The following is a 27097-nucleotide window of genomic DNA, read 5'->3' as shown; positions in this document are numbered from 1 at the left end:
CAATCCTTAATGAATCAGGCTCCATAAGTGTAAATGCACCATGATTGTTCTCACTGTGATCATGGACATATGTATGTGCTGATTTGTGAAAGTAGGTGTAATTATTCATTTACAATGAAATAATCAATTTAGATGAAAGAAAATGCCCAAATTAATGGATATATAGAGAGGCATTTACAACAAACATTGTACAAGGCTTGTGTGTTTATGACATGTAAACCACGCACAGGTAGGTCTTATACAGTAATTTTAATCCAATTTCACAGACCTGAAAATTAAGCAATTTACGGTTGTGCAAAATATATAGTTATATGTGTGCAAATGAGTTCACTGGATAACAATCATACATTTTATTATTTTTCCATTATATTAACTCAATCTTGGTTCTTTCTGTCTTTTTTTCTGGTTTTCCTTTAATTTCATTTTTGCCATGATACAACAGTACAGTTCCATCTTTTTGTTTTCTTACATAATGCACTTCCTTACTTTCAATAGTGAAGGAAATATAATGCTGAGAACCGGACCTGACTGTTGCCTCCTCAAAGGTTTTCCTATAAGTGGAAAAGGGAAAGTCAGCACTGCCAATATTTCGAGGATATAGCTTATCCTACAATAGCTGGCAGTGCTGAGCTAGGCTTTTTTGTAGCCATACCAAGATGAAAGAAATCTATTTCCTGAAGTATTGTGCTAATATTTTGTTGGCAGACATTTATTGAGTCATAAATTTCATTTCTATTAAAAATTTGTGCCTGAAAAAAACCCTCATAATATGAATGGAAATTTACCTTACAGCATAATCTAAAAGTATAATGTATAACTAGTCTCTATTCATTTTATCACATGGACTATTTAAAATGTAACTCTAACAAATCACAATCTGTGTAGTTAATTAATTTAACCCCTTCATGACAAAGGTACTTTATATGTTCAGACCTCATTCTCAGTTTTTCTATGTGTTTCTATGTGTTTTTTAACTGAGAATAAAGATTTAACTAGTTTGTGTACTCTACTACATTTTACATCTGTTGATGGAACAGATTGGTCTTTCTTTAGGTAGTATAGTGAAATAAATTTTATTTTATATTAAATGTATTGCACGGGGTTAAATCACATAAATATAGCAAAAGAACATAATTTTCCATGATTACAATAATTCAGTGCGCCACAAAAAGGTATCATCTAGTTTTCTTAGGTATACAGATACTAAATAAGTATATGTTATGTAAGGTATGAGAGAGAGAGAGAGTAAAAATACATTTTTTATCTATTACATTTTATTTTTTATTTTTTCGTTAACCAAGGAAGCCTATCTCACGACTCTCCTAATGACAGCAATGATATGTTTAGTGCAAACTGTATCTGACAGTAATGGATATATTAGCCATGGTTAGATCTAATATACAATGGATATATCAGAGCTGGTTAACAGAGGTGAGACAGCACCAATCCTGATAATGATTGTTTAGAGTTGGCCATATTTGTGGGCAGAAATATGACAGGCATACAAGTGCATACTTACATCCCAGTGTAGAGAAAGCTTAGAGATGTGGCTTGACATTGTTTGTAGTAAATCGAAATCGAAATACTTTAATTGCATGCAAAATAAAAATGTAATGAAGGGTGATATACAAAAGAGAGACTAGTGTCATGACAGTGTTATTAATAAATTTAGCTTTTTAAATACAAACACAAATACAAAATCCAAACGCAAATTAAAATAAATTAATAACAAACATCTTCTGTTTTCCTCCTATTAAAAATAATATTGGGGATAATCTTTCCTGCGGTAGTCCAAATTAGGTAATCATTATCATCAGCTATTTTTATAGCGCCACTAATTCCGCAGCGCTGTACAGAGAACTCACTCACATCAGTCCCTGCCCCATTGGAGCTTACAGTCTAAATTCCCTATCATACATACATACATATATATACACACACACACACACACACGCGTCAATTTGATGGCAGCCAATTAACATACCTGTATGTTTTTGGAGAGTGGGAGGAAACCGTAGCACCGGAGGAAACCCACGCAAACACGGAGAGAACATACAAACTCCACACAGATAAGGCCATGGTCGGGAATTGAACTCATGACCCCAGTGCTGTGAGGCAGAAGTGCTAACCACTAAGTCACCGTGCTACCCTTAGGTATACAAACAGTCGGGCGCACCGTTAATGAATTCAGCACTACCAGCACGAAGGGCGTGCAGTTAGCCAATCAGAATCGACTAGATTGTGCTGATGGTCGTCATCATCATTGTGTATTGTTGCACTAGCCATCCAGGTCCCTTCTGAAAGCCAAATCTGAGGATGTTTGCACGTTTAATTGTGACGCAAATATATGAACGTACCCTTATTGTACTATGCTTGCTTACCCCTATAAGAGGCGCAAGTTAGTGATACACAAGAGTTAATATACTCACATGTTCACAACATGGAAGTGCATATTTTACTGAATGAAAACTCTTACTGAGCCCCATTGCTACTCTAAACTATAGCCCTAATGTTCCTACTATGTGCAGTTGCCTACTCTCCCAGAATTTATGGGCGACTCTGGAATTAGGAGTAGACCTTCCTGTCTCCACAGACAGCTGGCAATTCTCCTGTATAGGCGATGCCAATGCCACAATCATGATGATGATGCCACCAATCACTTCCCATCTTAGAGAATACTTGTAACATGGGGCAAAGAGGCCTATTTGCCACACCTCTCCTGCATAGGCACAGGTGAGGTCCTTGGAAGTCTGCAGGGGAAAGTTGCAGACAGGGTTAAATATTTGCATAGGAAAACTCCTAGGAGTAAATGTATCAACCTGTGATTTTGCATTTTCAGTGATATTCTCGGGTGAGTTTACACGAAGTTAATATAAAATCGCCAGTAAAGTGTTTCTTTCAAATCGGTCATTCTCAAAATCGCTACAAATCACAGTCCCAACGTTTTGCCACTCTAGCAATACAAAATGACAAATGTGTGAAGCTGCGATTTTGCAAATTCGTCCGAGTTTGAATTGAAAATCGTCAAAATTAACAATGCAGGTTAATAAGGACTCTGAAAAGGGACCCAAATTCCCATTAATCTGAGGGTGGTTAAAATATGGAATTGATAGGAAATTTGTTGTTGGGTGTTTTGCTGCAACATCAGCTTTTTGAGTCGGCACAAAGAGGGAGAGAAGAACATCCCCAGCACCTGGCTTTTGTTTGCTGTTTGTTTTTTTATGTGGGATTGCAATCATCTACATGTATTTATGTTTACTTGTAGGTGATGTATGATATGGATGTCAATCCTGGTTTATGACACCTCTGTCATAGAGGAAGTGATATAATGTACATTTGACCTTTTGAAGTCCACATTCCGGCACTGTGATAAATCTTGCAGTGTGCTTCTCACAGGTAAGGTGGCTGATATTGTGTTGTTGTGCTGTCTGATATATAATTTGGCCTTAAACCAAAGTATACTCCTACCACCAGTAGTAGACAGTAACGAAGCAGGTGAGCTCATTCCAGCAGCTGATGTTCATAATACAGAGGGAGGGAGGAAGGTCATGGAAAGGATCATCCAGACTTATTTTTTAGGTGACCATGGTTTGTAAATAAGTATGATTGTTTCGTAATTATCAGTAACCTTTTCCTTTTCTTTTTATCTATTCTTGTAGAACCAATATCATTATCAACATCATACGATTTGTTTTTTAAAACACCAATAACCTCATTTTAATGGCATCTGTATGTTTGCTGAAATAACCATTTAAGCATCATTGGAAGATAAAACAATACCATAAGTTTACTCAGATTACTCAAGTAAATATCTTAAGGACAATCAACTTTGTTAATACCAGTGTGCATAAAGAAATAATTTATTTTCTAACTAAATTTAAATCAACATAAATAACAGTCTGCACAATTTCACTTGTATGTTTTGTAGAAACAAAAAAAGGCACTTTGCTGATTTTATCCAGAATACAGGAAATTTGAATTATTAGCCAATTGCAGCATCAAACGGACTAAAAAAATCACAAGTTCCATAAATCGCAATTTCCTTGCTTGGGTAATACAGGTTTGCTAAGAGGGAATTAGCTTCAATTGGGGCACTATTTATATAAACCCTTTGCCATACATCCTGTTCCCTTGCAAAATGACATTATGGATGTGTTGCATTTAGGAGATATTTTCTATGACACATTTTTAATTATTTAGTGTGTAGCTTGGTCTTCATAGGTTTCTTTTGCTATATCTAACAGCCCCTTGATATGTCAACCAGGTAACCAAGTTAGTATATGAATGTGTATCATCTCATATAGCAAACATAAGATATAGGCAGGGTGCCTCCATCTCAGGTGCCTTTCTTCAGCCCTGTCCTGGCCAACGCTTCTTAACCTGTGCAGATTGGCATCTTCTTCTCCTGTCAGACTGGCTTCACAATCCCTGCCCAACACCATCATGGAGGAGTATGACCCAAAGCTTCACAGGGAAGAAGCTACTGGCTGCTGCCCCTCTATGTCAGTGGCCAGTGGACATTGTGGAGGAGCCATGTGGACAACATTATGGCACTCGGTGTTTTAGATGCTTTGTATCTGTATACTTTGTTTTAGATGTTTGCTTGAGTAATCTGTGTAAACTTACGTTATTGTTTTTATCTTCCAATGATGCTTAAATCTTTATTTCAACAAACATACACATACCCTTAAAATGAGGTTATTAGTGTCTCAAAAAAAAAAATCGTCTGATGTTGATAATGACGTTGGTTCTACAAGAATAGGTAAGAAAAACAAACAATGCTACTGGTAATTATGAAACAATTACACTTACTTACAAACCATGCTCACCTAACAATTGTAACAGGGGCTGCATTTTTGCTTGGAAACAGACAAGTAGCCAAATCTGCAGCTAGTGAACACATTAAACAAATGCTGCCTGACAACACTGTCAGGTGTTTTATGTAGAAATCTTGCAGCTTAATAATCTACAAAGTCCTGGTAAATGACTGATTAATTGCTGCTTATTGTTTATGATGATTTAGACATATATATTTATACAAGTTAACCCGTGCATGATACTCATGCATTCTAGTCAAATCAAGCTACTTAAGGTGTTAAAAAGGTTCTTGTCATGCATTTAGGCCTAGCCCAGGCCTCCTCAGGGGAAGAGCGTTACTTTCCGACGCAAGCGCCCTTTTTTAACGTGGTTTTGTCCACATGTCACCACCTCATCATTTTTCTCCATCACCTCATCCTTCATCTTCATCGCCACATCCTTCATCAAGCTACTTAAGGTGTTAAAAACTCCCCACTGTCACCCCCGGCAACCACCAACCACTCCCAACTGTCACTTCTCCTTCAAGAAATATATAGGTCAGTGTATAACTCTGCCCAGCAGGTGGCGCTGCAGCTTGGATTTTTTTTTTTTCACACACGCCACTAGGCATTTATATAGTAGATTTCTGCTAGATTCTGGTAATCACAATATATTCAAGTGAGAGCATGGTACACAATCATCATTCTTTTGAAAGTCGTTGATTGAAGATAGTTCAGTGTTCTGAGGGGGGTATTCAATTGTCAGCGAGTTTGTTTTTTTTTGACCGTGTTAAGTAATTTTAACGCTGTTTTTTATCATTTTCGAGCAGGTTAACTTTACCCGCAATTTAATTCCATTTTTAAAGCTACGTTTTTTTTTTTTCATAAAACGATCCTCTCGCGCTCCAGTAGAAGGTCTATTGAACGTATAGGGTATGCAAGAGGCATCTGCGTTATGCTTTTCTCCTGAAATTGGAAACTTAACATACAAGTTAATCATTATAATACGCATCATAAGAGAATCTTTAAGATTTTATTTATAAGGCTTTGTGGTATTTACTGACACATTACTATTTTTGTTTAATGGGGTTTGCAATCTTTGCAACATGGTGCAGCGATGGGGGCTCACCTACTTACTCTTTTACCAATATTTTAATGGGTTTATTTAAAACAGCCTACATTTTTGGAGATATCAATCGCTATTGTGAATACACTGAGTTAGGTTTCTTTACATTGATGATATAATTCTGTGGTCTGCAGAACATTCTATTTTGCTGAGTTTATGACTTACCTTAATTGTAATGATTTCAAATTAGCTTCTACCTTTGAATTTCAGATGAATTCAGTTAACTATTTGAGTTCTACATGAACTATTATCCCTACAGGAAATGTAATATTGATTTGTATTGAAAATGTACTGCTGATAATACACTTTTTAAATCAGCAAGCTGCCATCCCTGACATTATATCTAGAATCTCCTAGGCAGGCATTTTTTTTGGACTCCAGCATGTTTATTCTGATGATGCCAACCTTCACAGAATTGAAAGTATTATTCCAATCAAGGGATGGTGAGTGCTCACAGGCACCAAATCTTAATGCCTATTTGTCTGTTTCCTTTTCTATTTTCTACATGTTCTCCAATCAATCCACCCCGTATCAGTAGTGCTAGGGAACTAGCTGATAGAAAGAGGCTAAGGCATAGAATCTGGGAATGAGTAGGTAAGATAAGTACAATAGGATAAAAGACAGGCTTAACAGTGTCTCTGTTGGAAAAGTCCATTATTTTGCTATTTAGTCTTTATATATAAATATATATATATGTTACATGTTATAAATACATGTTACATGTATTTTATTTATTGAGTAACAGGTAATGGAGGCATTTTTGGCATCCAGATTGGGCATGGTTTTTGGCTGTATGTATGTAGGGGTTTTTATTGATGCTGTGAGTAAGGGATAAGTAATGATATGTTCCAGGAGACATAGTACTCTACTAATTTCTTGCTGTTCCACTGTTTGTGTTTATTGGTTTCAATTTGCCATCATGGATTAATAAAGGAATATTATTTCATATTCTACTTATATAAAATTGTGGCTTTTCATGGTAACATATTGATTCCTGTTACTATGTATGATCCTGTGCAGTTTTGAGGTGACGTTTCATTACATATGGACAACATAAGTTCTTTCACTGCAATAAATGTTACACAGATATGTTGTTATGTTCATTCAAATATGCTACAAAGCATTGCACCTACGTATTACGTTAAGTACATACTACTTTTTAAATCCCCTTGCAATTAATAATACTAGTGTTTTCATTATTTCAGATTTGAATGAAAAAAAAAAAAATATGATGATGACACATAGTTTTTGACATTAATAATATGTGATCCTTCACTGCGTAAAATATGAAACATGACAAAGCAGCCATGACAGTTATCAACATTTCATCTGTCATCACCCCTTCCAACTACTGTCTGAACCCTCCAGTCATCCACATATTTATTAGTGTCTCAGCACATTATGTTTCAGACTGCTTTATTATGGACATAAAACCTTTTTGGTTACATGATGATACTACTTCAGATTAAAAGTGCATGCGAAAAATACCATCACTTGACTGCCCACTGTTGTGGGTCAGTACAAGTAAAACCACTACTTGACATTGCTTTATATCAAAAGCACTGTATTATTGAGCTGCATAATATACTTGAAATAACTGAAGTGTTTATATTTATGCATAGTATTTATACTTATATATGCATCAAGGCACATATCTGCCGATTTTGTGCGGATTGCACTCAAAATCACTCTGAGCATGCCCAGAACCAGGCCATACGCAACTAAATGTAGCAATGTTCAATGCATCTACATACGCAAAGCACACTTACTACAGCTACGATTTTTGTGAGCAAGAGTGTGCCAATCTCAAGTGCACACAGCCACATCCAAATCAAGCTTTAGACATCTCAAAATTTCTCGTTTTTCTGTGCCGTATCTCTTGCTTTGGCTACAGGGCTAGTCTAAGTCCTGAGTACTAGTGATGTCAGTTTCGTTCGCATGCTATAACATGTGTTTACATTTGAAGCAACTATAAAAATGTATTTTATGTTCATTAGACATTAAGATCATCCTAATAAATGTATTTTGTGGAAAATAAAAAATATTAAAATAAAAAACATTAATTTATATCTGCTTAGACATTAATGTTTATATTATTAACAGGTAGCATTAATTTAATAGTTATTTTTTCTGTGTGTTTTTTTGTGAATGTATATTTCACATAGGCATAGGATGTATTCTGCATTGTCTTGTTTAGTAGAGCAGAGCAGACCTACACTCGAATTCATTAACGCACATATGTTTAGATCCATTACCTGTTGAATTCGGGAGTTTGCAGAGGCGATTTACATGCATTTTTAAAGAAATGCACGTTGCCCTCAGTATTCTTGCCTTGATTAATCAGGCCCATAGTATTAATACTTATGTATATGTAGCCCCGGTACCTCCAGGTACTTCATCATATCTCATGAGCAGAAGTGGCTGAGATGGCTGTAACTACGACATACAATTAGCATGTGATACGACAATGCAATCTTGATGAAGATATTAGTTGAACAATAGCACAATGCTATATCATTCAGTAATGACATTCAATAATGACATTCAATAGAAGAATCAGCAACAACTTTTGTGACAATGGTTGAAGCAGCATTGAAAATAATGACAAATACATATAAATAACTAATGTAGCGCTTATTGTTACAAAGGAGAAGACATTAATGACTATTAGGATGAAGATAATGATGTGAGTAGTAGACTCACAACAAGAATAGATGCAAATTTATGTAGAAGATGAGAGGAGAAGTAGTCATTGTAGTGTCATTGTAGTGTCATTGTAGTGTTAGATAGTTCAAGGGCAAACCTCTAGCTTAGGTGGGCCATGTATAGTACTGTACAATATATAATTGGTTACTTAAACTTGCCTTGGGCACCGGCCAGTTCTGGATAGCTAGACTGCAAATAACTGGAACAATTCCATGCTCCCAGTGGACCCCTGGACTGGACTTGGATAACCCTGGACCTCTGGTTTGGACCTAACGTCCCTCTGGATCACTGCATTCAGCTTTGAATCCATCTGATTCACCGTGATGGTCCTGAGCTCTTTCTCGACTGGACCTGGACACTCTCTGGCCTTCAGATTGGACCTGGGCTCTCTCTGGACTTCTTGCAGCTCTGATAGCTTACTCTCTGGTATTGGTAGTAACCCCACTAGGAAGGGCAGTTCCCTCTGTTAGTCTAGTAGCCCTCTCTAATAAAATGGCAGCTCTCATTGATAGGCAGCTCTTTCAGCAAGATTTGAAGCCCTCTCTTTAAGACTGGTAGCTCTATCTATTCCTTCTTATCATCTTCAGTCTTCCGGCATTGCCCTATCTGACTCTTCCTCCAGCAGCCTACTACACAGTACTGTCTCTCCCAGCATCAATTATGCTCTCTGAAAGCCTTAATTGATTTACATGCAGTGCTTCTCTACGTCCATTGGCTCCACTAGGTACGTTGGCTGCACCTCCCTTCTCTCTGGCTGCACTTCTGTGCTTTTCCTCTTCTGGCTCATACCTTTCTCAACTGTTGGACTCTGACATCACGTCTAATGTATTAGCTTCTTGGGCATGCTGTGATGTGTTGTTTCCAGTACCTGTGGAAGCATTATGTTGCCCCAGTGAGCGGCTACACCTTGCCTGTCTCTCCACTTCTGTGACCCAGCCTCCCAGCATTTGTGATAGCTGGGTCTAGGGAAAATACATATATATATATATATATTATATTATATATAATATTTAAACAGTGAATAGACCACGGTGCTTAGTGAATAATAATAGTAGTGACCAACATGTGCTCAATAATAAAAATAAGTAAACACATACAGTAGGCAGCTTCAGGTCACAGAGCACCTATTTGCAGATGCATGCCTAAAATAAATACAAAAATACAGAAGCGCCAGACGTAGTGTAAATCTGTAAACCATAAAGTGAATTATAATTCCATAAGAGTGGCTGCATACCAAAGATCAATAAATAAGGGGCTTATCTTATTAGACTCTCAGATCTTCTTTGCAGACCATCAATCCAGTAGTGTACTGCACATAGCTTTACTTTAGAGGCAAATGTTTCCCAAGCACTAGCAGTCATGGATGCTATGCTTTATATATATATATATATATATATATATATATATATATATATATATATATATATATATATATATATAAAATGCAGCAGTTCAAATGACTGCAGTGCAAGATTTTATACATGTATTGGTGTAAAGGTTTGGTAAGGGGTTCAGCTGTCTGGGGTTCTAAGGTGGGAATACCTTACTTTGTATCAGAGATTCAAGAGATCCCGGAACAATGTACTTTAATTTGTATGATTTTACCATTTAACATGTCTTGTTAAGTAATATAAAAAATATACAGTGACCTAGTTAGTGAGATCAATGATTGTATATGGACACAGTAGTAAAAACTTTGCTCGGACAATGAGAGAGTTATGTGTACTGGCTGTATAAAAATAGCTGTGGGATATTTATGGACACCATGGCTCATATCCTGACCCTGTTCCAGGTGTTTGTGAACATGGGCAAGTTGTTTTTATTTCTTTCTGTGTCCTAGGTGCGAAAAAAATGCACTACAAACATGATATATTATATATTAAATTACTGTCATTGTTCATATATTAGAAATGATTTTCCAGAGGAGCTACTTATTGTGGTGTTGTTTATATCCACATGTATGCACTATATGTGATTTTAATCTGCTTGATAATTCACATATAGTACAATATTTTGCAAGCTATTTTTTTCCACATGCCTTCTCTCCTGCTCAGTAGTAGAACCATGACATTAGATTAGACATTAATTTGTCCCAACTGAAAGCAGGTAGAAGACTGAAAGTGAACTGGAGGCAATGAATAATTGTCAATCCAGTTGTTGGATTTGTTCACTCCGCTGCTTCACCAACTATTCAGTACGGTAATTGCAGTGTACTGTGAAAAGCCAGCAACTGGCCATGGGCCATGGCATAGGACTCGAGCAGTTCTACTTGGGTTGGAGGATGGGGGGGGGGGGGTAATGGCAGTTATAACTTACTACTGGAGTTCTTCTTTAAGAACTATCTCATGGACTGGATGTTGTAAATATATTTTGTGGTACAATGTGTAAAATAATAAGAAACTGATCCTTTGCATTCACCTTTAGCAGTTTATTTAAGAGCACTAGGACATTTTTGGAATCAGTTAACCAATTTGTCATGATTTGCAATATATGGAACTAGCATTCCCTGGTTTTTATACAGAATACATCTTAAATCCGCTATAAAGCATCAATCTATCCAGACGTTCATTATTACACTGCCAAAGGTGAGTAAGGATGACCAATTTCTTCTTGCTTGCAGTTTGTGGTCATAATCTTATTGTTCCACAGTTATCTTTTAATGGTTGTGGTGAGCACGATATACCCCTTTATTTGCGTAAATTATGTGAAAGTCACTAGTGTTTATACTGGTTCAGCAATATCTTCATCAGCTGCAATAGTATAAGTTTATCCGAGTCTGTGAGTCTGGGAAGCGAGCCAGCACCTCTTTCTCTGATGCGTATTAAGAAATACATTTTATATATACTTGTCATACAGGTCAGTGAAGTTGGACAGATAACTGCTGGTACAGAACATTCTTCTTCTTGTATCTCTCAAATAAACCCATGACCAACTCAAAGTCAATTATGCTTACAGTGCATTGTATATCTTAACTATTAGCATGATAATAATACACCCACATTCAAAAACAAGATTTAGTTTTCCAAGATTAGACTATTTAAATGAGATTAAGAGCTGGAAAAGGAGCATTTAGCTGTATGGCCTGAGGTTGCAGACCATTTTTGTCCAGACAAAATGACTTGCAGTTTACACGTGCTCAAAGATGGTGAAAACCATGCATCTGCCTCTACTTTCTATATTTTTATTACAATGGAACCTTTTTTGCACCCTCCAGTCACACTTGACACAGGAAACCACATTTCAACCAATGTAGCATTCGAAAAGTGACACTTGTTATACAGAGTATGAGATCCCATCTTTCTCACGATCAAGATAGGACATAAATGTAGTTAAACCAAGCAGCATTATTGGAGAAAAACACAAACATTTAATTTAATGAAGTAGGTGGTCTGGATGTGTCCACTCTTTCCACCATGCCCATTTTTCAGTTAGATCCTCAATCCTACAAAAATAGTCACTAATTTAATTTAAGGGGCAGTTTTAAAATTCAGGGTTTGGGCACACACCTATACATGTTTAGGGTGGAGAAACAGATGCATTTGCACAGAATGAAGACGTGAGCACCATGTACATCCTTTAAAGCTTATTTTTTATTATCTTTGTTCCTGAGAGTTGCTATATATCTAGCATTGTATTAAATTACTAAACAGTTGGTTATATGGTCATTGAAATCTGTATTATCGATAGTAATTGTATTCTTTTTTTTTCTTCCACAACTAATAGTTGTCACGCACTGGAACCTCAGACTGCCTGTCGTGGTCTGGTACTCTTACCTCTGTGCCCCCACTGGTCTCTTCTTCGGCACTTAGTGTAGCGGCTCAGTCATGGTGGCCTCCATGTTGGATTCGGATCTGCGCATGTGCAGACCCTTTTTTTTTTATCTTTTCCTCCCAGCCAATTAGTTAAGACTTAATGCCTATCAAACTATTTAAGGCACCTGAATCTCTGCAATGGTGCCAGACCTTTGAGTCTCTCTGCTTGTACAGAAGTGGCCCCCTTCATTCTGTGCCTGCAGACCATTGTACCACCTGCGTTCCACCTTCAAAAGCTTTCCAGCTTACAGGGACCTCAGTTCGCTCCTGTGCCTGCGGACTATTGCACTAACTGTGATCCAGCTCCAAAAGCTCCCCAGCACTCCTGTGCCTGATCTCCAGCTCATAGGCCTCTCAGCTTTACCTGGACAGCGGGACGGGAAGCTGAGAAGTGACCTCCTTGCAGGGGTCACTGGCAAACACCTTGTGCTTTATTATACTCTGCGCCTCCCAGTTAGGGTATTGTTAAGCAAAGCAGACCACATGGGTCCATGAAATTCACTGTGATTGTGATAATGATATTGCATAAATATACTAAAATGTATATGAAATGTGTAACATTATATACATTATAATTTACAAATTCTGCCAGAACTCTGTAATGTTATATTTACAGCCATAAATTGGCAAAATGCATTGAAAAACTGGAATTTTAAGAAGTGTGGGTGATAATAGATGCGCTTAGCATTACCTGGTTGCAGTTTCTAGGTGAAAATGCCCAATACCCCTAAGGAACTAGAATTCAAAGTTGATTCATATATAGAACAAGTTAATCCGTGCATGATACTCATGCATTCTAGTCAAATCAAGCTACTTAAGGTGTTAAAAAGGTTCTTGTCATGCATTTGGGCCTAGCCCAGGTCTCCTCAGGGGAAGAGCGTTACTTCCCAACATAAGCGCCCTTTTTTAACGTGGTTTTGTCCACATGTCACCACCTCATCATTTTTCTCCATCACCTCATCCTTCATCTTTATCGCCACATCTATCCAGATGTCTATCCAGACACAGGGATCTCTCTCAGCGGTCCTGAGTATCACACTCCTCTCGCTCTGTCACCCCCGGCAACCACCAACCACTCCCCACTGTCACCCCCGGCAACCACCAACCACTCCCCACTGTCACTTCTCCTTCAAGAAATATATATATATTTTTTTAAAATCTTTATAAACACTTTTAACAATTAACAAATTAAATTAACAAATTAAAAACATCTTAGTATACCAAATTTCAGCCCTTTCTGAGTTTTTTTTCCACACACACTAAGAATTTAGTAGGTCAGTGTATAACTCCGCCCAGCAGGTGGCGCTGCAGCTTGTTTTTTTTTTTCACACACAGACTAACACACGCCACTAGGCTTTTATATTATAGATATTTAGATCTCTGATAGGTCTGAGGCCAGTGCAGACCTTTAAATTAAGTTCAAATATCTCCGTTCATGTACTGCATAAGAACCATTGGGGCATTTGTTTCATTACAATGACCTGTAACTGACTAAGGCTAGGTACACACTGGAGCTTTTTCGTCCAATCATCGTGCAAAACAGCCGACATTTGACCATTCGTTCGGATGTCGGCTTAGTGTGTTTAAATACACGATGGTTGAAAGTCGCTCTAAAGTGCAGATTGTCGGTTCATTTGGTTGGTCGTACTGTTTAAAAATCTCGTTCCAATCACCTTATGATCATGTAATATGTATAAATTTCTAATTGATCAACGACCAACTGCCGATAGTTTCTCGAGCTGTGACTCCATTGGGGGCATGTGTATATAAATTGCTGATGCCTGTTTGTCTCCCACGTGCTATGGTGTTTGCACGTCAGTCAATTAGTAATTAGCATCTAAGGGTAAAGCAATAATAGCTCTCTACTACATTGATGTGTATAGCATGTCTTCTGTCACTACAGTCTACAAGAAAAGTGCTTAGCTTTGTTTTCTATATATGTGTATTGCATATGTTTGCCTCTATAATTATGCCTCTTTACTATCCGTAATAGTAAAAGAATTTGCTGCTGTTCAGTTACGTGTACTGTAAACAGAAATGTGTTACAGAATGAATGAAGAAGTGTTTCCTTCTCCTTTTAAGAGTTTTTGGGTGTTTCTTAATGCTCATGCTCTGCCCATTATTTAAATTTTTTGGGGATATCACTACAGGGACCACATATTTTGTTTCAGTGTGTATGAAAACCAAATCTTTTAACGCGACAATATGGCTTTTAATACGACAATGTGGCTTTTAAAAGTCTCTGCCTGGCCGGTCGTTCTTTCGTTAATAGTTTAAAACGTGTCTAGTGTGTCCAATCGCTCAAGGGATTGGACCTTCACTCATTAGTAAAATCATTGTAGACAGCACGTCGGTCTGAAAATTCTTCAATGTATATCTATCCTAACAGGGAAAACAATAAGGTGTGGAACCATCAAACTAATTAGCCTCTCAATTTGCTATACTTGTTTTTTCTTAATAACGAGTCAGCCATGTTAACATAGTTACATAGTTGTTAAGGTTGGAAAAATATATTCAATTATGTTTTTCTAGGTGAAGACAGGAGCATTCTATGTGTTTAGGTTAATATAAAATATATGCAATAAAAGGTTATCGGCGCTTCTCTAAAGTAAGAACTTCCTGCTGCTGAAAAAATATATTGTATACAAATTTCAAAGGGTAATTCAGCGCACGGAGGACTCAAAACAAACAATATGACACATAGAAAAATGTTATAGCTCTTTTGGAAAAAGTGGTTCTTTAGTTGGAGATGTTTCCAAAAGGGTAGGAGGTCCTTCTACCCTTTTGGAAACATCTCCAACTAAAGAACCATCGTTACAATAAAAGAACCATCGCTACAACACCATCGTGGGAAGGACATACACTTTCATAGGGAAAGAGCAGGGTAAGATCGCTAATTTTTTTCTGCCACTTTTTCCAAAAGAGCTATAACATTTTTTTATGTGTCATATTGTTTGTTTTGAGTCCTCCGTGCGCTAATATAAAATATAACATTGTAAAATGAAAAATGCCCATTATGTAGATAGATCAAGTACATTTCAAAATAGGGAATCAACTCTTACTTCAAATATATATTTAGATTGTTGTTCAATCTCTGTAAGAAATGGGTGTCCAATAATATGGCACTGATAAATGATAATGATGTAGAATAGTTACCATTTGCATATAGGTCACATTGACTTGGGTGTATAAAGTAAAATAAAAAGTCATCAGAGCAGTACATTGTAAGACTTTGTCCTGAGGAACTGGATTACTGACTCCACTAGCTGTCTTGAGACCACATTATCAGTGCAACCTTTGCTGCTGTGCTTCCTTTCATTGTGTCCTTAGGGATACAATTTCCTGCCAAAGTCTTCCAAGTCCCATTTGCATTAGAAAAAAAGAACCTGTCAAATAAATTATATTAAAGAAGAACCACTTACTACTTTGTTATGTAAATATTTACGATATTTGTGATGGCTTTTCAAGTTCTATGAAACTGGTATTTTGCTGATTCTCAGACCCATCTTTTCCATTTTCTGAAGCATAAAATTGGGAAAATCATATATGAGGACATGTTCATGATGTAGAATCCCTTTCTTCCTTTGCAATGTCAAAGGCAATAAATTGGTTATATGTGATTAATACCAGTTAATCCAGATACAATAGGTGTATAGAAGATAAGAAAAATGCATCCAAGTTAAAGATTTCGACTCACAAATTCCAGGACATCTTTATAAAAATGGAACTGCATGGCTATGCTGCCTTTGTGTCACTGCAGCTATTCAGGAACTGCTCTAGTCAAATTGGTTGTGCAAAATCAAATTAAAAAACATCAAAATGTTCTCTGTATGGATAAGCTTCAGAAAAGTATTAGTTCAAGTGGTTCCATCTTAATAGGAAGACATATTTATTTTCTTAAGGTTGTTTATTATATGTAATAAATATACTACTACTACTACTACATATTATTATTATTATTATTATTATTATTTAATAATAATAATAATAATAATAATAATAATAATAATATTATTATTATTATTATTATTAATAACTACAAATAAAAATAATAAGTATATTTTTATAAAAACATCTCACAAATTTTCTGATGGGAATAGATGTATAGTGAGTTTCAATATCCACAATGCAATGGTCTTTTGGGCATATTTGTAAAGAGGAGTTAAGTGATTATTATTAGTAATGATTATTAATTAATATTCCATACCATTCTTTTAAACAATGTCATATTTTTGGTGAGGCAGAGTCATCAAAATAGACAATAAGGACCCGATTGATTGTGAAATGTAAATCCATATACATTGCATTTTCATACAATTCATCTTCAAACGTAAATGACACTTCCGACAGCTTATTATTTCAAGGGGTTGGATGAGGTAGGGAAAAAGCGTATGTACATAGGCAATACACAGTGAGGGCATGCCAATGTTGAGCGCGCATACATCTGTCCGATTAATGCTCTGGACATCTTTGAGGTATGTGTTCTTTAGCCGTATCACTTGTGCAAGCTACAGGGCAGGTGTAAGTGCTGATTGATAGTGATGATGGTCGCCTATGCATGCCAGAACATGTGTTTGGAATTAAGAGCAACTGTAAAAATGCATTTTATGTTCAGTAGGTATTAATAACATCTGATAAATGTATTTCAAGGAATAATAATAATAAAAAAATGAATGTATTTTTATTAATGACTATATTACTAACAGGTATAAATGTTTTTAATACTTTTCTTTTATTTGTTTTTTGTTTTATTTCAAATCTCAGTGATAGTGGTGTACCAAAAATGCTGTATGATGGAGCAATCCAACCATATGTGGAGGATTGTGCCAACATTGTCACAGTTTCTCCAACATTGATCAAGTACTATCTTGTATATATTTTACAAGTTAACCCGTGCATGATACTCATGCATTCTAGTCAAATCAAGCTACTTAAGGTGTTAAAAAGGTTCTTGTCATGCATTTGGGGCTAGGCCAGGCCTCCTCAGGGGAAGAGCGTTACTTCCCGACGTAAGCGCCCTTTTTTAACGTGGTTTTGTCCACATGTCACCACCTCATCATTCTTCTCCATCACCTCATCCTTCATCTTCATCGCCACATCCTTAATCTCTATCGTCTTACTGTTCTAAAACCTCTCGGTACACAACGTTTCTGCTAAACACCTTATCGCTGTGCTCAATCAGTCTTCCTTGAAGGGCAGTATTCATAACCTGCACTTTCACATCACTGCTTCTCCGTGCTCGTGAAAATGCGACATACAATTGTCCATGACCAAACACAGGCTCTGGTAAATAATTACCCACACGGTCAAGAGTTTGAGCCCTCAACTGGTAAATTTAGCCTTTACTACCCCTCCCACGGGGGGAAAGCGGGATGATGGAAGTTAACTGACTTCAGTATTATAATTTTTTTGTCAAATTATGTCAGTATACCAAATTTCAGGTCAATTGGATGAGCCCTTTCTGAGAAAATAGTTTTTTCCACACACACACTCACACACGCCGCTAGGCTTATATATATTAGATAGGAGCTTTCATGAATTCCAACATTAGTTGAGGCTTTAGCAGTGCGTTTAATGGAGGACCACTCCTTGTCTTCTCACATTATCCCAAGTTCTCTCTCCCATGCTATTTCATGCGAATATCGTGGGGGTAGTTTTGGTGTTTAATTAGAGTTGTATATGATGGCAAATGTGACCTTTCTGCCAACACCATAAATACATTTTTTTTATGAAGGGAGATAGTTTGTTTAGGGACTTTGAATGGATCTGAGATTAGATGAAACCCCCAAATTGTACATATTGAAAGTAAAGGAAAAGAAGGTGGGAGTATTTTTCTTGCATGTCAGCGAAAGATGAGAGTGCAAATTCTTCCATGATATTTACAGACCTGTCAATATTTCGTATTCTCCAGAGGGTGATTATTGTCTCTATGTTCCCTGGTGGGAATAGTGAGTGTGTCCAAATCAGAGATAATGGCGACGGATATGGTGCTAAACTAAATAATTAATTCGCCCCGTGCCACCAGGACATGAGAGTAAATTGAATAACAGGTTTATCACAGGCAGAGGCTTGTATGCATGATTTAGGTAAATATAGGAGACAACTGACTCCAACCTCTGGAATTGTAACATTCTCTAAGTTGACCCATTTTTAAGATGAGAATTGGAATGCCTTGAAATAACATGATTAAGTTGTGTTCCATAATATTAGTCCTAGACAAATAGTTATATGTATATGTGTATGCGGAGAACCACACACACACATACAAACAAATATGCTGCTGAGCTAGTATATGAAAAATCAGTATATTTAGTTATGTCGCAGCTGTTATAAAGGACCATGACTGACGTTAGAAGAAGAAACAGGAGATGTTAAAAAATGCTGTTCATAAGTGCAGAAATGTTAATATTAATAATAATTAATTCTCTCTAGATAAAAAAATGAAATCCAGTATGGCACAGCAACAAAAAATCTGGAAGAGGACGGCTCTTTATATAAACATACCATATTTATTACACAAAACAATTTAAATCAAAACAACCGTAGAATACAAAACATTGACAATAAACTAAATCAAAATCATGAATAAATACTATACTTATTTTTGATATTCATCTCTGCCCTTAGAGCAGGTAATAAATAAACTATAAATGTATCACAATACGCTTGATGTTCAGCATGGGGTGGTGCAGTTCAGCTGATGATAATATGCATCCAATTAAGGACTCTTAGTTAGCAATGATTTTTATTTTTTATTTTTTTTTATTTAAAACCAACAGAGGTGATTAAAAATTATGGATAATTTTAGGACCACACTCCAAAATTACAATGCAAAAAATCGTCCCCATTACCTGTGTAAATATATTGAAAATATTATAAATATATTGAAAATGGAAACGATCCCGTATAAATAACTCAGACAATAAAGCAGACTGATACATTTTGGAAACTTTTGGCGTGTGTCAATGTACCATGTCAATGCATGTAATGGAGAGAACAAACTTATTTTCCATCAACATGTTTCACAAATCCATTTAATATTAGGCGTAGCTAACATTTTCAACCAGCCAGCCGCATCTTAAAATGTTGCTAATTATCATAAAATACACTGTAAATGAGTGTAAATACTGTGTAAATGCTGGGTAGGAAACATTGCTCCCATTGATTTTATCAGTTTACGATTTTGCATCAATTTACATTTTTGATGTAAAATCAAAGTGATACTCTAATAAATTAGCTATTCTCTGCTCCAACTTCACTATAATAGCCATGCCTGGAGCTTCTGAAGTCTTGGTATTATTTGTTTATTATTCTGTATTGTTTCACCCTGTATTGTGTACGGTACTGCAGAAATCTTGTGGCACTTAATAAATAAAGGATGATAATAATAATAATTTTATTATTATCAACTTTAGATAATACTGGCTTAAAGAAAACCTAGCCTCCTATAGAGATTGCTAATTCAATTCTTCGCTCCTCTCTATCAAGTTGGCAGCTATGCTGCTTACCAATTTCACTATAGTGGATTAACACAATGATAAACAGACTTTATACTGCTGAGGCTCTCTCCTCAGCCAATCACCGAATCTCTTAAGGGGCAACGCGCTCTCCTGTTTCCAACTGGGGACTGTAGCAGACTTAAGTTTCTCTCTCTTATACAAACACAGGTTTCTCCTGAGCTTTTGTGTGATGGAATCCAACTTTCATGGGACAGGACATCCACCTGTCTAGAACTAGCCCTAGGTTTGGGCTTGCAACTTCTCTCTCTCTGTCTTGCAGAATTCAGCTATCATAGAGCAGATCCCTTTCCTGTCTTCAACTAGTCCTAGGTGTCAGCCTCCAACAGGACACACACCAGCTCCACACTGAGCTGTCTTCAGAGCTCTAGATGGACCTGCTCACACATATTTTCAATCCTGTTAGGAAGGATCCCAAACTCTAGAGCATGAACAGATTGAAAACTAGCACCACCAAGCCTGTCAATTTTGTTTAATTTTTTTTTTCTTTGCATTTGAGCATGCAGGAATATATTGCTCATCAAAATCTTTTGCAGTTCTCAATTGCATTTGATGTCTAAGTACGGGTAAACACTACAGTCTTTTCAGCTGAGTATTGGGTCAATTAAATGATTAATGAATGTTCGGCCTGATATTGCATTAATATGTACAGTACGCTCCAGCAATGAATGAGGATCGATCCAAAGCACAGATCATTGTTTGATTTGATTGTTTAGCAGAAATATAAATCTCGTTCAGCAATGGAATGACATCCTTCCAATCCTGCAGTGTGTATGCTCACGAGTAGGATCTCCTTAGAGATTACAGAGTCATCATCTTTTCAGCCGATGGTTATGACAGTTGAAGAGCACAGATCTGAGGGTAAATCTTTTAAAACGTATAGTGTGTATGCATGAATTGGCTGAATTGGCATACTGGTTTTTTTTCCCAGTTGTTGGTACAATCATTGTAGATAACACATCGGTTGGAAAATTCCGTAGTATGTGTCCAGCCTTACTGAAGAAGGAAATGTCAGCCAATGTATATGGAGGCATTTTTTTGCACCTAGGCATGTGTCTGTACACTTCTAAAGTCATTCAGCTGCTACAGTAATTAGTGACAGTAATTAGTGACATTATAAATAAAGATTTGTGAGCCAGTAGCAGAAGCAGTCATGCAATCCCAAACGCTCAGAATACCTCCTTCATACTTTACCAATAATGTGGTAAGGCTCGGAATGTCTTCAGTTAGTCTATTATTTCACTTTGCCATCACTGTATTGCACAAGTCTATATACTTATCTGTGTACTTTTATTTAAGTCTTCTTTTGGAATTTATAAACTTTACATAAAAGAAATCTAAAAAAAAAGGAAACCAGCACAAGTTCTATACATAAGACATAGTGCATATAAACACCCTCTGTGGCTCTCAAAACCACATTTTGTGGTTCATCAACGTCATAATCTCTGAGACAGTCTTGGTCTTCTGGGCTAAGATCAGACAAACTCTTTGCCCTTCTATTGTAGAGCATCTCCTGTTCCACCTGTTGTTATTCCTTGCTGAGTTTGTCTAATGTTGAATCATGCATTTTAAGCAGTTCTTCACATTGTGTAAGTCTTTCTCTAATCCTTCTTCCCATTAACATTTGCTAGTCCATTCTGCGAAGGTGCGCTCCACAAATTAACAGACTTTTGTAGAATTCTTCTTTACCATCATGTGCTTTCTTCATTACGTTCTTTACAGTTTTTACCAAACTCAGTGATTGAGCTTGTTGGTTTGACCTATATTTAAGACACAATTTGCATGTAGCGGTTGTTTGTGCTATGTCTTGGTTCATTCTTGGCCAGTACATCACCTCTCTTAGCCCTCCTCTTACATTTATCTTCACCAAAGTGGCTCTCGTGTGTCTTGCACAACATGATTTTTCTCAGTCGTGCAGGTATGACAAATCTATTTCTTTTATAAATAATGTGATTGACTACAATAAGGTAACTTCGGTACACCCAATAATCAAGAATAGATGGTGGTCAAGCATTTTTCTCTGCTGGCCATCCTTTCAGAATGACTCCTTATTAGCATTGTCATTATTTCATCTGATTTAGTTGCCCTTTGAATCTGTTCCTGTCTTGCAAGGGACACTGGAAGAGACGATACAATCATATTATCATATATTTATATCTCCCTATCCATCTGACTTACAGGGCTTGTTCACAGCACATGAAAGCGTGTCAGCAATGCACGTATATTTGCCAGGACATTATAGCAATTGTACATCATATATTTGCATTTTGATAAGCATTTGTTGAATTCTCATGGGACAGTCCTGTAAAGATTTGGTCATGATGACTTCCAATGGTTTGTGGTCAGTTTCTACTGTAAACACTTGACCATACACATATTGATGAAATCTTTCACATGCAAGTGATTGCCAGCAACTCTTACTCTATTTAAGTATACCTTGTTTCAACACTTTTATATGCTCTGGATACATGTGTAACAGGCTGCCATGTCTCATCATGTTCTTGCAAAAACACGTTTGCTCTGTAATTGCTTGTTTTAGTTTCTGCCAACTCGCTTCTTGTTCATGTGACCTTATCTACTCATTATCTTTGTCCAATAACCATCTCAGAGGAGCTGACTGTTCTGAGAGTTTTAGTTTAGTTTTAGTGTTTTATTTTTAATAACTTTTCAAAATTCTCCCCCAAAACTTTTTTCACGTTGTCATTATGGAGTATTGTGTGTAGATTTTTGAGGGAAAAAAGGAATTTATTCCATTTTGGAATAAGGCTGTAACACAGTGCCGTAACTAGCCATTTTAGTGCCCTGGGCGAGACAGGGAACCGGCGCCCCCCATCTAAGTGGGAGTGTCAATTGTCGGGTGGGTGTGGTCAACCTACTGTGGGGGCGTGGCTAGCACTTTACAAGTTCTAGACCGCACTGAAACCCCCTCCCTCTCCATTATTCTTGGTCTGGCTTTGTAAGGATCTTTATGTAATAAGCCTCCATAGAATCAAAGTACTTTAAATGCAGCTATCACATGCTAGCTGTATAAAAAAATGAATTGGTTATTGAAATAAAACTCACTGAAACAAATTAAAACATAAATGTAATGGTACCATCTGTATCACACTGCTACTTCATCCCACTGTGCCCTCCATCACAGTTTCTCCTTTATCACACCGTGCCATGGAGCCATCTCTATCATTGTGCCCCCATGTCACCATCACACTAAATATAATATATATATATCTATATATATAACACAAAACAAATGGGAGGGGGCGCCAAATAGTATAATACTGTATATAAAAATACAGAAAGGTGTACCAAAAGTCAGAATCTTAACCACTAAATAGGTATAGACACTCAGGTAATAATAGTGGATCAACAGGAAGAAGGAAATGAGGAACCACTCTAGAACACCAGCACCGTGCCAATATAATATGCATACCAGATAAAAGATCTTTAAAGCTTATCTGTAGGTATAACCGGTATCTTCACCAATCAAGTTGAGCCTTATTACCCTATGGGAATAGCAGATGCTTCATACAATGTTGAAAGGTTCCGGAACTGGCACTTCATATATACTCAGTAGTATTCAGGATAATGGAGAGGAAGAAACTCACATAGTGTAATGCTGTATAGCAATACATTTATTACATAAATAATGTGGATGTGCACTTACATAAAAAATATATATATATATATACACACACATGTACACACACACATACAATATAAAGAGCCTCCTAGTGTCCGCCATACCTTACAGAGAGCATTCCTGTGACCGCCATACCTTACAGAGAGCATTCCTGTGACCGCCATACCTTACAGAGAGCATTCCTGTGACCGCCATACCTTACAGAGAGCATTCCTGTGACCGCCATACCTTACAGAGAGCATTCCTGTGACCTCCATACTATACAGAGAGCATTCCTGTGACCTCCATACTATACAGAGAGCATTCCTGTGACCACCATACTATACAGAGAGCATTCCTGTGACCACCATACTATTCAGAGAGCATTCCTATGACCACCATACTATACAGAGAGGATTCCTATGACCTCCATACTATACAGAGAGCATTCCTATGACCGCCATACCTTACAGAGAGCATTCCTGTGACCTCCATACTATACAGAGAGCATTCCTATGACCACCATACTATACATAGAGCATTCCTGTGACCACCATACTATACAGAGAGCATTCCTGTGACCACCATACCATACAGAGAGCATTCCTATGACCGCCATACCATACAGAGAGCATTCCTATGACCGCCATACTATACAGAGAGGATTCCTGTGACCTCCATACTATACAGAGAGCATTCCTATGACCGCCATACTATACAGAGAGCATTCTTGTGACTGCAATACAGATAAATACCTCACCTGAAATTAATAGACCCCACCATTAAATTAAAAAGCCCCATCAATAAATTAAATTGACCCACCAGCACCCCACAAATAACCTAGTACCCATTAAATAATTAGCCCCGCCTAAACGTCACCATTAAATTAATAGCCTACCTCCCACCCATGTACTAAGACACCCAACCTCGCTACCCTCATATCACACATTATATTAATACATCCCCCCTTCCCTCACACATTATGGCAGCATACCCCCCCATCCCTCATAAAGCATAGCAGCATCCCCCCTCCATAATAGCAAGATGCAGCACACATTCCTCCCCTCCCTAATAGCAGCACACATTCCCCCCCTACCTAATAGCAGCACACATTCCCCCCTCCCTAATAGCAGCATACATCCCCTCCCCCCTCCATAATTGCAGCTTACATTCCCCCCCCCTTGCCTCCATCCATAATTGCAGCTTACATTCCCCCCTCCCCTTGCCTCCATCCATAATTGCAGCTTACATTCCCCCCCCCTTGCCTCCATCCATAATTGCAGCTTACATCCCTCCATAATTGCAGCTTACATCCCTCCATAATTGCAGCTTACATCTCCTCCATAATTGCAGCTTACATCCCCTCCATGATTGAAGCTTACATCCCCCTTCCCCTGCTTTGAAACTTACCTCCTGTCCAGCCGTCGCTGCCTGGCTCCTCTCTGCTTCTCTGCTCCTCTGCTGCCTAGCAACGTCATGACATCAGACGCTGAGGCAGAGGGCAGAGTTCAGAAGGGGGTGGAGCCAGGTGCCGGCCGCCATCTTGGATGCGCCGGGCGGCCGGCAGTCTGAATCTGAGGTCTGTTTAATTTTATTTTTTTTCTTTTCACTCCTCACACAGAAGTCGGTGCGGGCGGCCACTGCGCCCCCTTGGGACTGCGCCCGGGGCGGCGGCACCGCCCGCACCGGCCTCGTTACGGCTCTGCTGTAACATAACAAAATGTGGAAAAAGTGAAGCACTGTGAATACTTTCCGGATGCACTGTATTCTGAGCTGTCTATTTTTGTTTTCCACTATTACTAATGAGCTCACTTAATCTGTAGGTTTGTCAATTGTCTCTAACATGCTTAGGGCAAGCATGCGGTTTAGTTAATTTTTTAGTTTTCTTCTTATTTCGAATAGCTCTTTCTACAGGGGTGCATAACAGAAGGAACCTGTTCATTTATATTTCCCTTATGCTCACAAACATTCTAAAGCTTCAAATAAGTCACTGTACTCAGTAAACCATGGTTTGCACTCTTTTTCTACTTGTGATATCATCATAAAGACTTTCTTTTATAAGTTAAGTTTCACACAGGAACTTAAACCTAAAATTGGCTGCACATTCTTTTCCACAATACGTAGAGATACTCTGAACCATTTACTTTGATACTTCAGAGTGACTGTGCAGGTACCATTTACTGCAATGTTCTCCCTAGTATAGCCTGTCACTTGGCTGGAACAATCTTTATACTCTAAGGGGCCAATTCAATTCGGCCATGTTAGTCTAGGAATAATGCGGCGCTAATAGTATTACTGTTAGTACGGTAATTTTTACCTGGATTTTTGCTCGGGCCCGAGGTCTATGAGCAAAAATCAGCGTTAAAATTACCGTACTAACGGTAATACTGCGCACTATTGCCATAGTAACGGTAATAATGAATTGGCCCCTAAAAGTCTTATAATCTTGCATAGATATAAAATTCACTTACGCACCCATATCAAGTTTAAACAGAGTAACAATATCATTCACAGTTAAAGGTACAATCCATTCCTTCTCATCTGCAGAGCAAAGGTCAATGGAATCTAGGTTTCACATATGTTACACATTTTTCTATTGGAGTTCATTTTGTTTTGTTTGGTTTTAGCAGATGACGTTTGTTTTGGTTCTGTTTTGTTCACCATGTGTACAGCGCCATTACTTTCTTTGTGCAATTCATTTGTCTGAAATATAGTAATTTCTGGGGCTCTAAATTTATTCACTGCCTTGTCTAATGTTAAGTATTGCTCTCTTAGCAATCTCTCTCTGAGTCCATTATTTGGTATTCCACAAACAATATGATCTCTAATCAGTGACTCCTTTAAATCTCCAAACTCACATCTTTCTCTCAGTGATCACAGTTCTGTCACATAAGTCCATATTTGACCATATTTTGTCCCTCGACAAACTGAAAACTATTATAAATGTCCAGCACATCCTGCTCTACTACATGGAGTACAATTGTTGCATTGCATTTGTTTCATCTTCCTCACGGCAGGGGCAGACTTAGACTTTATGTTTAGTGGGGGGGGGGGGGGCGATTTTGCATAATCACGCCTCTCCTTTACTCTGATTGGCTGGCCCGCGTTAAACGCCGCCTTTCGCCCACGATTGGCTCCGCCCCCTCTCGTTTTGCTCGGCGCCTGGGACCTAGCTTTTTGCTGCTAGGGGGAGCGAATGCCCCGATCGCCCCCCCCCCCCTGGATCCGCCACTGCCTCACGGTCTGCACCACTCGCAACAAGGTATATATTAAACCTTTGTTTAAATATTTTCCAGTTCTCAGGTTACCAGACATTTGCCTGTCCTTCGGAGGAATCACCTTATCCATTGCAGTTTCCATGTGACAAGTAGACTGATTAGCCCAGACCAAAGAGCACACATTTTCAGAGCAGATTCTTACTCATTGTTCAATACAGGCAAATGTAGGATCCCTGCATTCTATGAACATTCTGACACCATGTTTTGCTTGTATTTTTTGTACATTAAATAACACTAGAGCAT

At 37.7% G+C, this 27097-nt stretch overlaps 1 protein-coding gene across 1 annotated transcript in view; it reads left to right on the top strand.

Annotated features, from left to right (window-relative positions):
* Positions 1-3271: 3271 nt before the first annotated feature.
* Positions 3272-27097, top strand: part of TLL1 (tolloid like 1) — a 216367-nt gene continuing 192541 nt past the window's right edge. Inside the window, exon 1 of the mRNA XM_075197940.1 lies at positions 3272-3396. The gene's annotated coding sequence lies outside the window, so the exon portion shown is untranslated. The remainder of the gene's footprint in view (positions 3397-27097) is intronic.

Source organism: Mixophyes fleayi, chromosome 1 (genome assembly GCF_038048845.1).
Source record: "Mixophyes fleayi isolate aMixFle1 chromosome 1, aMixFle1.hap1, whole genome shotgun sequence".
Lineage (NCBI taxonomy): Eukaryota > Metazoa > Chordata > Amphibia > Anura > Limnodynastidae > Mixophyes > Mixophyes fleayi.
This window is presented reverse-complemented; position numbering and strand designations above follow the sequence as displayed.